The sequence below is a fragment of the Pseudorca crassidens genome, chromosome 1, assembly GCF_039906515.1.
Source record: "Pseudorca crassidens isolate mPseCra1 chromosome 1, mPseCra1.hap1, whole genome shotgun sequence".
Classification (NCBI taxonomy): domain Eukaryota; kingdom Metazoa; phylum Chordata; class Mammalia; order Artiodactyla; family Delphinidae; genus Pseudorca; species Pseudorca crassidens.
Genome location: NC_090296.1, coordinates 116,042,228 through 116,056,357, shown reverse-complemented (window position 1 = coordinate 116,056,357; position 14,130 = coordinate 116,042,228).

Below are 14,130 nucleotides of genomic sequence, written 5' to 3'. Positions count from 1 at the left end.
TCGAACCCACTGTCTTTTAATTAAAATCACTCACCTGGGCTTCTCTGGTGGTGCAGTGGTTGAGAGTCCGCCTGCCAATGCAGGGGACACAGGTTCGTGCCCCGGTCCGGGAAGATCCCACATGCCACGGAGCGGCTGGGCCCGTGAGCCATGGCCGCTGAGCCTGCGCGTCCGGAGTCTGTGCTCCGCAACGGGAGAGGCCACAACACTGAGAGGCCCGCGTACAGAAAAAAAAAAAAAAAAAATCACTCACCTGGTGTCAGGAGTTATGCAAACTCAGGTTCTTCATGTCTCAGCACAGAAGGAATTCAGTGAGAGGCAAAGTGATAGGCAAGAAGTAGATTTATTAATATAGGACACTTGTGAGGGATACCAGTGGGCAGGTAAGGGGGCTCTGCCCCAAGAACTAAGTGGGAAAGCAGGTTTATTTAGGGAGATACACATTCCAAAGACAAACTGCAGTCAGTCTGAAAAGGCAAGAGCAGCCCCAAAATATGGGGGGTGGTTAGTTTTTATGGGCTGGGTAATTTCATAGGCTAATGAGTGAGAGGATTATTCTAACTATTTTGGAGAAGGGGCGGAGATTTCTAGGAATTGGGCCACCGACCACTTTTTGGTCTTTTATGGTTGGCCTCAGAACTGTCACAGCACTTGTGCCTGTGTCATTTAGCATGCTAATGTATTACAATGAGCATATAATGAGGCTCAAGGGCTACTGGAAGTCGAATCTTCCACCGTCTTGGGCCTAGTAGGTTCTAACGAGTTTTTGTCATATTCACAATGCCTATGTCATTCTTTTTTTTTTTTTGCGGTACGTGGGCCTCTCACTTTTGTGGCCTCTCCCGTTGCGAAGCACAGGCTCCGGACGCGCAGGCTCAGCGGCCATGGCTCACGGGCCCAGCCATTCCGTGGCATGTGGGATCTTCCCAGACCAGGGCACGAACCTGTGTCCCCTATATCGGCAGGCGGACTCTCAACCACTGCGCCACCAGGGGAGCCCCTATGTCATTCTTTTAAAGGTTGTGCCCTGCCCCCTTCCTTCCTGTCTCAATACTACTCAGCAATTTAAAAAAAGATCAAACTATTGATACACACAGCAACTTGGATAAACTTCATGGAAATCATGCTGAGTGAGGAAAACAATCCCAAAAGAATTGCATGAATTATTGCATGATTCCATTTATGTAATATTAATGAAATAACATAATTACAGAGATGAAGAAGAGACTAGTGATTGCTAGGGATTAGGGATAGAGGGAGAAAATAGTTCTTACCTGTGTCAACTTCCTGGTTTTGATATTGTACTGTACTTCCATAAGATGTTAACTTTGGGGGAGAATGGGAAAAGGATGCATGTAACTTTCCTATACATTTTTTTTTGCAATCTCCTGTTAATCTACAATTGCTTGAAAATAAAAGTACAAATATTTTTTCATATACGTTTGAAAAGTATATATATTTAAAAAGTATATATATATATATATATATGTATTAATATATCAAAATTTGTGGAGAGAGGGACATCAACAAAATAGCAGAGTAAATAGATCCAAATCCCATACCACAAAACACTGAAAAGTTAACCAGAAACTGTCAGACCAACTTTATCAGAACTCTGTCGGGAAAACAAAGGTTTACAGCAACCAAATGCTTAACTTAAAAAAAAAAAAAAGAAAAAAAGACAAGTTAAAAATGGTAAGAAAACTTTATGACATTTTTACTTGCCACTGCCCTACTCCCTCCCTGACTCAGCAGCAGTCTTAAAGACAGAAGCCCACCTTCCCAGGATGGAACCCTGGTCCCTAGTAATCATTGTGTTTGTTCCAATCTGTCTAGGGGCTAGCTGAAGGACTAATTCAAGGCTTTTGTCTTCATTTTGCCAACTCTGGAACCCATAACAGAAAAGCAGTGGTCATTGCTTGAAAACACTGTAAGGTGAACAAATAACCTGCAACTGCATGGGGCCAAAGATTACAGTTGGTACATACAACAGACCACCTAAAGCCTGGAAGTAAAAGCGGAGGAGATAAATTTGCTAGGAAATTAGGGCATTCAGATTCAAAAGTGCTTGTGCACACAGAGCGTTTAGAAAGCTACATACATGCCTGAGACAGGATGCATGCTCAGGAAAGGCCTGAGGAGATCCTAAGATCTGAGAAGATCCTAAGATTCCACCACTGGCTGATTTACATGCTCAGTGCAACCAGGAAGTGAAGGATGAGGAAGAATTTCAAATGGCCTGGCTAAGTGTTAAAGGAATACAATGCAAAGACTGGGAAAGGTGTTTGTTTTTTTAAGTTCTCATTGTTCAAGAATATACGGGCTAAACAGAAGCTGAGGCTTCAACAATCAAGAACAGCAAACCCTCGGCAAGGGAGAGAGTTTGATTTCCAGAGATAACCCATTATAATATTCAAATGTCCAGTTTTCAATGACAACAACAACAACAAATCACACAATGTACAAAGAAACAGGAAAAAATGGCCCATTCACTGAAAAAAAAAAAACTGACCAAAACTATCCCTGAGGAAGCTCAGACATTGAACTTATGATACAAAGACTTTAAAACCACTGTCCTAAATATTCTTCAAAAACTAAGGAAAACTGGACTTCCCTGGTGGCACAGTGGTTAAGAATCTGCCTGCCAATTCAGGGGACACGGGTTCGATCCCTGGTCCAGGAAGATCCCACATGCCACTGAGCAACTAAGCCCATGCACCACAACTAATGAGCCTGAACTCTAGAGCCTGCAAGCCACAACTACTGAACCCACGCACCACAACTACTGAAGCCCATGTGCCCTAGAGCCCGTTAGATGCAACTACTGAGCCCATGTACTGCAACTACTGAAGCCCGCGTGCCAAGATCCCATGCTCTGCAACAAGAGGAGCCACCTCAATGAGAAGCCTGCGCACCACAACGAAGAGTAGCTCCCACTCACCACAACTAGAAAAGCTTGCGCGCAGCAACAAAGACCCAATGTAGCCAAAAAAAAAAAAAAAAAAAAACTAGGGGAAACCAGGAAAATCATGTATGAACAAAATGAGAATGTCAATAAAGAGAAGGAAAATTTTTAAAGAAGCCAGGTAGAAATTTTGGAGCTGAAAAATTTGATATCTAAAATGAAAAATTTACTAGAGGGGTTCAAGAGCAGATTTGAGCAGTCAGAAGAAAGAATCAATGAACTTGAAAATAAGACAATTGAAATTATCCAATCTGAGGAGCCAAAAGAAAAAAAAGTAATAAAGAAAACTGAACAGATTCTAAGGGACCTGTGGGATACCATCAACTGGACCAACACATATGTTATGGGACTTCCAGAAGGAAAAGAGAAAGAATATTTGAATAAATTATGATCAGAAATTTTCCAAATTTGATGAAATATATAAATCTACATATCCAAGGATTTCAATAAACTCCAAGTAGGATAAACTCACATAGATCCATGAGACATATTATAGTCAAATGGTCAAAAGTCAAAGACAAAGAGAGAATCTTGTAAGTAGTAAGAGAAAAACAATTTACCACATAACAATTATCCTCAATCAGATTAAAAGCTGATTTCTCATCAGAAACCATAGAACCTACAAAGCAATAGGATGGTGTATTTAAAGTGCTAAAAGAATAAAACTGCCAAATAAAAATTCTATATCCATCAAAACTATCCTACAAGAATGAAGGAGAGGACTTCCCTGGTGGTGCAGTGGTTGAGAGTCTGCCTGCCAATGCAGGGGACACAGGTTTGATCCCTGGTCCGGGAGGATCCCACATGCCACAGAGCAGCTGGGCCCGTGCACCATAACTACTGACCCTGTGCTCTAGAGCCCACACACCACAACTACTGAGCTTATGCGCTGCAACTACTGAAGCCTATGCTCTCTAGGGCCCGCATGCCACAGTACTGAAGCCCATGAGCCTAGAGCCCATGCTCCACAACAAGAGAAGCCACCACAATGAGAAGCCCGTGCACTGCAACGAAGAGTAGCCCCAGCTCACTGCAGCTAGAGAAAGCCTGTGCATAGCAATGAAGACCCAACGCAGCCAAAAGAAAAAATGAAGGTGAATATAAGACATTCCAAGATAAATAAAACCTAAGAAAGTTTGTTACTAATAAACCTGCCCTAGAACAAATGCTAAAAGAAACCCTTTAGGCTGAAATGAAAGGACCATAAACAATAACTGAAAGCCACATGAAGAAAAAGAGAACACTGGTGAAGGTAAACATAAAAGTCAGTATTGGGCTTCCCTAGTGGCAGAGGGGTTGAGAGTCCGCTTGCCAATGCAGGGGACACGGGTTCGTGCCCCGGTCCGGGAGGATCCCACATGCCACAGAGCGGCTGGGCCCGTGAGCCATGGCCACTGGGCCTGCGCGTCCGCAGCCTGTGCTCTGCAACGGGAGAGGCCACAACAGTGAGAGGCCCACGTACCGCAAAAAAAAAAAAAAAAAAAAAAAAAGTCAGTATTATTGTAGTTTGGGTTTGTAACTCTTATTTTTTCCCTATATGATTTAAAAGAGAAACACACGGGCTTCCCTGGTGGCGCAGTGGTTGGGAGTCCGCCTGCCGATGCAGGGGACGCGGGTTCGTGCCCCGGTCTGGGAGGATCCCACATGCTGCGGAGCGGCTGGGCCCGTGAGCCATGGCCGCTGGGCCTGCGCGTCCGGAGCCTGTGCTCCGCAACGGGAGAGGCCACAGCAGTGAGAGGCCCGCGTACCACAAAAAAATAAAATAAAATAAAAATTTAAAAGAGAAACACACAAAATAATAACTATAAATCTATGTTAATGGGCGCACAAAATAGAAAGATACAATATATGACAGAAATGATATAAAGGAGGAGGGGCAGAGATTTATGAGAGCAGAGTGTTTGTATATTATTGAAGTTTAGTTGGTACTATTCAGATCAGGATGAAAAATAACTAAAATATGTACAGAAAAAAGGAAAGAAGAAGGGACTCAAAACAGAATACTACATAAAAATCAACCAAAAAAAATTTGTTTAAGGCAGTAATGGAGGAATTGAGAAATAAAAAGTATATAACCCATACAGAAGATAGTTAAATGACAGAAGAAACACTTTTCTTAACAATTATTACTTTAAATGTAAATGGTTAAGCTCTCCCATATAAATCCCTTGGTTAAACTTATTCTTAAGAATTTTATTCATTTTAGTATTATTATAAATGAAATAATTTTCTTAATTTCCTTTTAAAATTGTTCATTGCTAGTATATAGAAATACAACTAATTTTTGTGTGTTAATTTTGTATTTCACACTGTTGCTGAATTTGTTTAACTCTTTTTTTTTTTTTTTTTTTTTTTTGCGGTACGTGGGCCTGTCACCGCCGCGGCCCCGCCCGTTGCAGAGCACAGGCTCCGGAAGCGCAGGTCCAGCGGCCATGGCCCACAGGCCCAGCCGCTCCGAGGCATGTGGGATCCTCCCGGACCAGGGCACGAACCCGTGTCCCCTGCAACGGCAGGCGGACTCTCGACCACTGCGCCACCAGGAAAGCCCTGTTTAACTCTTAAGTGGCAGTTTGTGTCATATAATTTACCACAATAAAAAATTTAAAAACCAAATAAACTTAGAGGGAAATTTATAGCCATTTATGCCTATATTCGAAAATTTAAGGTTGAAAATCAATTATATAAGTTTCCATCTCAGGCAGACATTAAGAGACGAGCAAATCAAACTCAAACTGGCAGTAAGCAAATAATAAAAATGAGAGCAGAGATCAAATTTAAAATAAATACAAAATAGAGAAGATCAACAAAGCCAAAAGTTGGCTATTTGAAAATTTTAATGAAATTGGTTACCCCCTAATAAAACTGATCAAGAAGAAAAAAAGAAAGAAATTGTCATCTTCACGAATGAACAAAGGGTCACTACAGATCCTATAGACACTGGAAAAGATAATAAAAGAATACTATGAACAGCCTGATTCCAGTACAGCTGATGATTTAAATGAAATGAACAAATTCCATGAAACATACAACTTACCAAAACTGACTCATATCCAAGAACATGAGAACAGTCCTACATCTATTTAAAATGTTGAATCAATTATTTAAAACTTTGTTACAGAGAAAACTCCAGACACAGATGATTTCACCAGTAAATTTTCCAGACAATTAAGAAAGAAATAATAACCAATCTTAAAGTCTTCTCAAGAATAGAAAAAAGAGGGCTTCCCTGGTGGTGCAGTGGTTATGAATTCGCCTGCCAATGCAGGGGACATGGGTTCGAGCCCTGGTCCAGGAAGATCCCACATGCTACAGAGCAACTAAGCCCATGCGCCACAACTACTGAAGCCCATGCGCCTAGAGCCCGTGCTCCGCAACAAGAGATGCCACCACAATAAGAAGACTGCCCACCCCAACGAAGAGTAGCTCCAGCTCGCCACAAATTCAGAAAGCCCACGCGCAGCAACAAAGACCCAATGCAGCCAAAAAAAAAGAATAGAAAGAGATATAACATACTCAACTCTTCATGAGGCCAGGACTGTAAGACGAAAACCTGACAAGGATATTACAAGAAAGGAAAAGTATAGACCACTCTCTTTCATTCCCATAGAGTGAAAATCTTAAGCAAAATATTAGCAAATTGAATCCAGCAATATATATATATAATATATATATATCCATTATATATATATATATATATAAAATGGAATATAACCAAGAGGAACTTATTCTAGGAACACAAAAAATTGTTTAACATTTGAAAACCAACCATTTTAATTTACCACATTAACAGAACCAAAAATAGAAAAATGATATGATCACATTGATAGATGCAGGAAAATCATTTAATAAAATTTAACAACTATTCATGATACTACTTCAATAAAATATTAATAGGAGGAAACTCCTTTATATGATCATAAGTATCTACAAAAACCCACAGAAAACATAGTTAATGGTAAAACATTGGAAGTATTTCTTTTGATAATGGGAATGAGACAAAGATGATAAGGTAAGTAGAAGAAAAAATCAGGATTAGAAAGGAAGTAATAAAACTGTCATTCACAGAGGACATGATGGTGCATGGAGAAAATCTCAAAGAATTCTCAGAAAAACTATTAGATATTAGAATTTATTAATAAGTTAATTTCACTGGATGCAATGTGAGCTAACAAAAATCAATTACATTTCTATATATCAGCAATAAACAAATAGAAGATATAATTCAGAAAAAGATGACAATTAGTTACATTTTAAAAATAGCAAAAAGGGCTTCCCTGGTGGCGCAGTGGTTGAGAGTCTGCCTGCCGATGCAGGGGACACGGGTTCGTGCCCCGGTCCGGGAAGATCCCACATGCCGCGGAGCGGCTGGGCCCGTGAGCCATGGCTGCTGAGCCTGCGCGTCTGGAGCCCGTGCTCCGCAACGGGAGAGGCCACAACAGTGAGAGGCCCACATACCGCAAAAAAAAAAAAAAGAAAAAACTATATTGGAACACATTTACAAAAAAGGCCTCTACATTGAAAGTTATTAAATTTTTGATGAAATTAAAGACCTAAATAAAAAGAGGGATTATACTCTTCATAGATATGCATACTCAATGTTGTAAAGATGTCAGTTCTCCCCAAATTGATATATATTTTATTGGAATATATTCAATGTAATTGTAATCAAAATCCTAGTAGATTTGTTACAGATACTAGTAAACTGATTCTAATATTGATAGAAATGCAATGATTCAGAAATAGCAAATATAGTCTTGAAGGGAAGAACCTTAGTGGAGGCCTCACACTACCAGATATCAAGACATATTATAAACCTAGAGTGATTAAATCATTATAATATTGGCACAAGGATAGACAGACCAAGGAACAGAAAAAAATAGTTCAGAGACACTTGGAAAAAGCATGTTCAATAAAGATACAGGTCAATCACATATCATTTAGCAATAAATGATGTGTGACCCCTACCTCAAATCATATATTGAAAGCAATTACAGACAAATTATAAATCTATATATGAAATGTAAAGTAAAAAAATTTTCTGTAAGTTAACATAGAAGAATATTTTTACGGCCTTGAGATAGGCAGAGATTTCTTAAATGAGATGCAAAAAGTGCCAACCACAAAGGAAAACAGTAATAAATTGGAGTATATAAAATTAAAACTTCTCTTCATCATGGCACTATTAAGAGAGAGAAAAGGAGGACTTCCCTTGTGGTCCAGTGGTTAAGACTCCGTGCTTCCACTGCAGGGGGGCACGGGTTTGACCCCTGGTTGGGGAAGTTCCGCATGCCGGTGGTACGGCCGAAAAAGAGAGAGAAAAGCAAGCCAATAGTGGGAGAACATACTTGAAATACATGTATCCAACAAAAGAGATCACCTAGAATATTATACAACAAGTTTATAGAACTTATTCAAAGCAATTCAACAAAATAAAAAGCAGACAACACAGTAGAGCAAACAGACAAGAGGACTGAGTTGGCACTTCACTAAAGAGCATATTCCAAATGGCCAATAGATATATGAAAAGATGCTCATCTTCATCAGTCATCAGGGAAACGCTCATTAAACCCACAGTGTGGCAAATTTGGGAAGAGGAAGAAACAGGGTTGGTTCAGCTTAAATGTTACTCTTTCTGAGATGCCTTCTTATCTAAAGACAGTACTTGATAGAGTTGATTTCACCTCTAGTCAATATTTGCCCTATTTTTGGTGACCCACATCTAAGTCACCTCTATTGTAGTAGACTTCACAGAGGGAATTCCCTATGGTGGGGTGTTTTGGTAGGAAGCGAGTGTCCAGAGCTAACCACCCAACACGGTGGCCAGAAGCTGAGAGAGAACAGCTTCATGGTTCAGGTAGGGGGACAGTTGTGTGAATCAAGCCCGTTCAAGTAAAACCTTGCTGTTGGTTCCCTGGTTCTCGGCTGAGACACAGAGACACAAGGGCAGAGACCCAGTGAGCACAGTTTTCTGCAGCACCACCTTTTCAGTGGTCCCTGCTACCCAGTCTCTGGACCACTCAGGGTTCTAGTTCACTTTCCAAGTCCACTTGTCCAGACTCCCTTTGATCCTAAGGGTTCCCAATTACCTTCTAACCTAAGTGGATTTGCTTGCTTACAATCAAGTATCCTGTCTGATGCATCTTTCTCTCGTTCACTTTTTTTCATTATAGTTATCACAGTGTACAATTACTTTATCTCTTTGTCTACTTGGTGCTGACCCTTACCTAAGAGTAAGCTTCAGGAAGTCAGGGTTCATATCTGTCTTGTTTTCCACTGTACCCCCTATACTTAGAACAGGACCTGACATGTAACAGGAGCTCAATGAATGCTAGCTGAATGAATGAATGAATGAATGAATGGATGGATGAATGCCTCCTTTGCTTACTTCTCTGCTGTCTTGTCTGTTTCTTCACAGACAAAGGGTTTTCAGCAGCCATCCCCTCTGTAATGTTTAACTCAACATATTTTCTGTCAAGACATTTTCATCCAATGATTAAGAAGCCTGCATTTCGGGAACCTAGCTTCAAGACAGACCTAGGATTTAATTTCAGGATGAAAGATTAGAAAGCTGCCTCATGTTGCTACTTCTCCAATATGCCCAGATATTTATATTAACCTTTTAGTTGCTAAACAACTGTTCTCTTTTCTCTCTCACTAACATTCTTCCATTCCACAAAGTAGATCATCATAACTTTATGAATATCCATCATCTTAGGGAACTAAACTAAGCCATTTTAAAATTTTGAACAGAAACAAAACAAGACTTTTGTTTTGAATAAAAACAAATTTTTAAATTTCTCTGAATTGACCCTCTTGCAAAACACAGTAATAACCAGGGTTTTCAGTCTTTAATAGAATTACAGAATGAAGTATCAGGTAAGGAAGAAGGATAGAATATAAGGAGATATCCTAATTATAACTTATTTTGAGTGAGTGTGGTTTAGTGGAAGGAAGTCAGTCTTAAGGATTCAGTATTTTTATTCAGCTTTAAAGCAAAATTAAATTTTTTTGAAGGTGGGCTCAGAACATGGTGGCCCATCCTCAGAACCATAAAAATAGAGTAACAGAAGTCCTACTTGGAGTTAAAAAACTAGACCCAGTGATGCGGATAATGAGAGGTTGTTACTGTCACCTATAGCCTATTTCACTGCAATAAACCCACAAAACAAAAATACCTGTGATAGCCGTTTGTGAGAGCCACAAATATCCAAGTGTTAGGAGAAGGAAGATGTGTCACTTCTAGGCAGAGCCGTGGATCTGTGCCATATCCCCCCTCCCTGCTGTGATGATTGTAGAAGCATATGCTGAAGTGGACCTTCCATCAGCTAAGGCTCCTGGGTGACTTCAATGAACAGATGGCCCTGCTGACCCACAATGAACACGTAGTATAGGCAAGAAATAAACTTTTATTGTTTTTAGTGATTGAGATTTGGGAGTTTGTTACTACAGCATAACCTACTTTATCCTGACCTGATCCCTAAATATGAGATGTTGCCAGAACAAAAACCTAAAATGTGTCATTGGCAGTGACAAGGATGACGAGTCACGTTACCCGATGGTGAAATATCTGGTAAAGCTGTTGCCTGAAGTTACTTGGAAGGTAGGTCACGTACCTAGTGAAGCTGTAGCTCTAGAAGAAGCAATTAAAAAACCATAATGTTAACAGTATGATTTGGCTGTATTTGACAAGTTATTACAGAGAGAGAGAGAGAGAGAGGTTGCGTGGTTTGCAAGCAGGAATGAAAGGCAAAAGAAAGAGTCCAGAAATTCAGAGATTTGCAGAGTTGGAAGATAGACTGCTTCTCATAACAAATAAAATAAGAGATCAAACAATGAAAACCCAGTTTTACAGCAAGAATCTAATCAAGGCTATTCCCTCATATCCACATTTAAAACCTCCGAATGGATTAATATGTGGGAATAAAGGTCCAATCAGAATGGGACTTTAGGGTTGACTCCCTTCAAAAAGGGTGCGTGAGAATATTTGGATTGTGGGAAAGGCATTTGGTGGCTGAAATGTGGATTATAGTAGTCCTCATGGCTTTTCACAAACATTTTGGTTTCCTTCTCCTAAGCACATGGTAGGATTGTACTTCCCCTCTCCATCTGAAATTAATCCTGACCATGCCATTGAATTTGGTCAATAAATGTGAAAGGAAATCATGGATGTTGTTTTGGGGCAGAAACTTCTTGTTTTCTGGGGGGTTTTTTGGCCACACCATGCAGCATACAGGATCTTAGTCCCCCAACCAGGGATGGAACCCGTGCCCCCTGCAGTGGAAGAACGGACTCCCAACAACTGGACCGCCAGGGAATTCCCAGGACAGAAGCTTTAAGAGCCAGTGCTGACTCATCATGTCCTCTTCCTCTTCTTCCCTCTGTGTTGGTGTCTGTAGAAGCACGTCTTGAGACACAACCTCCTTTAGCATGGGTTCCTGAGTGACTACAACTCATACATCTTTCTGCCTACTCAACATGTAATGTAAGCAGAAATACTTTTATTGTTACTCCACTGAGATTTTAGAGCATTTTTTTGCTTCTTATCACTGCACCCCTAATCTATCCTGACCAATATAGTGACCAGTGTGTTTATCTCTGTAGGAGGAAAACATTAAGCAAAAAAGGAAATCCACAGCCATAAACTTAAAAAAAAAAAAAAGCTACATTGGACTATATACTAATTTTAACTTTTGTATGGTAAAAGACACTACAAAGAAATCATATGCTAGAAAAGACACTTGCAATACATATATAAAAGCTTAACATTAGCTATCTTCAAAGACCATCAATCAGTTGATAATAAAACCACCCAACAGAAACAACAGGCAAAGGATACAGGAAGCTGAGGTGGACATTTGTTGTTTCCTTCTCCAGCATTGTTTTTCCTTCTGCCAAAAGCACATAGATTTTCCTTTGGAGAAACTGCTCATCTTACATTCTCAGGCATGTGATTGGGTAGGTTTGACCACACCCTCAGCTCCAATGGGTCCCAGACTAGATTGAGTCACATGCCAAACTCTGAACCAATCATTGAGATTGGGAATGATTGGATAAATGCTGGCATTTCCATGAGATATTTCTGAACAGCTTTTTAAAAATGAGATTGCTCTAGTATGCTTACATAGAAACATGTGCATAATATATAGTTTAATGAAACAAGCAAGTTTCCAAGTAACATGTATACTCTGACCACAATTTTTTCCAAATATAAAGGGGGGAAAGCCTATAATACATGTGAATATATCTTTGTATGAGCACAGAGAAAAGCGTGTAACATACAGATAATATCGTTAACACTGTGTGCTTGTTATTAGACCATTGTTTCAGGTCCAGAAACCTTTCATTCTGCTTTGTGATGCTAGGGCTGAGACTCCACAAACTGCATGTCTGGTTTGCCAGCTGCTGTCTGTCACATTCTGTTAATACGGGGTGCTGGAGGGACTTCCTATTTGCCTCCTGAGGGCTTCCTGTTCCTGTCAGAGTAGCCCCAGTAATTTTTCACCCTGGCAGCAACAGGATTTTCCACATCCCCAGAATGAGCTTCTTGATGACCCTTTAGAGCACTGGCACTCCAGTGCCCGCTCCTCAGAGGTCTGGGTCCCATCTCCACAAGGCCCCTTCTCCAAGTTTCTGGGTTCAAACAAACTTGGCCAATTCCCTTTGTTCGCCAGCCCTAGGAGTGGGGAGTCACTTCCTGCGGCTTCTCTGTTATCTCAATGCCCCCTTTTGCCTCCTCAGTCCTCTAGCACCTGTTAAGTCAATTGTACTAGTTTGCTATTGCTGCCCTAATAGGTTATCACAAACCTAGTGACTTAAAACAACACACATGGGCTTCCCTGGTGGTGCAGTGGATGAGAATCCGTCTGCCAATGCAGGGTACACGGGTTCGAGCCCTGGTCCAGGAAGATCCCACGTGCTGCAAAGCAACTAAGCCCGTGCACCGCAGCTGCTGAACCTGAGCTCTAGAGCCTGCGAGCCACAACTACTGAGCCCACATGCCACAACTACTGAAGCCTGAGCGCCTAGAGCCCGTGCCCCCGCAACAAGAGAAGCCACAACAATGAGAAGCCTGCGCACCACAATTAAGAGTAGCCCTCACTCACCGCAACTAGAGAAAACCCGTGCACAGCAACGAAGACCCAACGCAGCCAAAACATGAATAAATAAATTTATAAACAAACAAACAACATACATTTATTATCTTACAGTTCTGGAAATCAGAAGTCCAAAATGGGTTTCATTGGGCTAAAATCAAGGTGTTAGCAAGCCTTCATTCCTTCCAGAGGGGCTAGAAAAGAATCTCTATCCTTGCATTTTCCAGCTTCTAGAAGCTGCCTGCATTTTTTGGCTCGCGGCCCCCCTCCTCCACCTTCAAAGACAGCAGCACAGGACCTTCAAATCTCTCTCTGACTCTCTTGCTTCCCTCTATTCCTTTAAAGGACCCTTGTGATTACACTGGACCCACATTAATAATCCATGATAATGAAATTTCCACATTTAATCATGCAGGAAAATGTTAAAAATATATGAACATTTAATGGGACATTTACCATATAATGGGACTATCCCATTATAAAACAATAGATACCCTACAATCCAATTTTCAAAAGGTGTATTTATACATGGAAAAACTATGGACAGGTATACTCTAACACATTAAACTGTGGTTATCTCAGAGTATGGGGTTTTGATTAATTTTTATTTAAAATGTTTACTTCCTTGTATCTTTTAAGAGAAAAGTTAGATGTGTCATACACACACACACACACACACACATACATAGAGAGAGAGAGACGGAGAGAGAGAGAGATTGATTTATATATATCTTTGAGATACAACTTAGGGGCCCTACTGCTATTTCACCTGTAACTCTTTAGCTACAGAGTAATATTATAATTCCTAAGTTACTGCTTTCCGCATCCCACACAACAAGGTAAAACAAAGTAGCTCTAAGAACCAACAGGCGGTCCTGATCCCAGCAAGAACTGCCTAAGAACTAGCCAGCTATTCTTCAAAGCCTATGGCAAACAGTAATCTTTCCATCCGTCCCCTCCTCCTCCCACTCCAGATGACTGTCACTGCACCTCCTCTGCATGCCCTAGGCACTTTAGTGACACCTCAGAGGCATTCACATAAGAATCTTCCCACCTAGAATAGAAGCACCT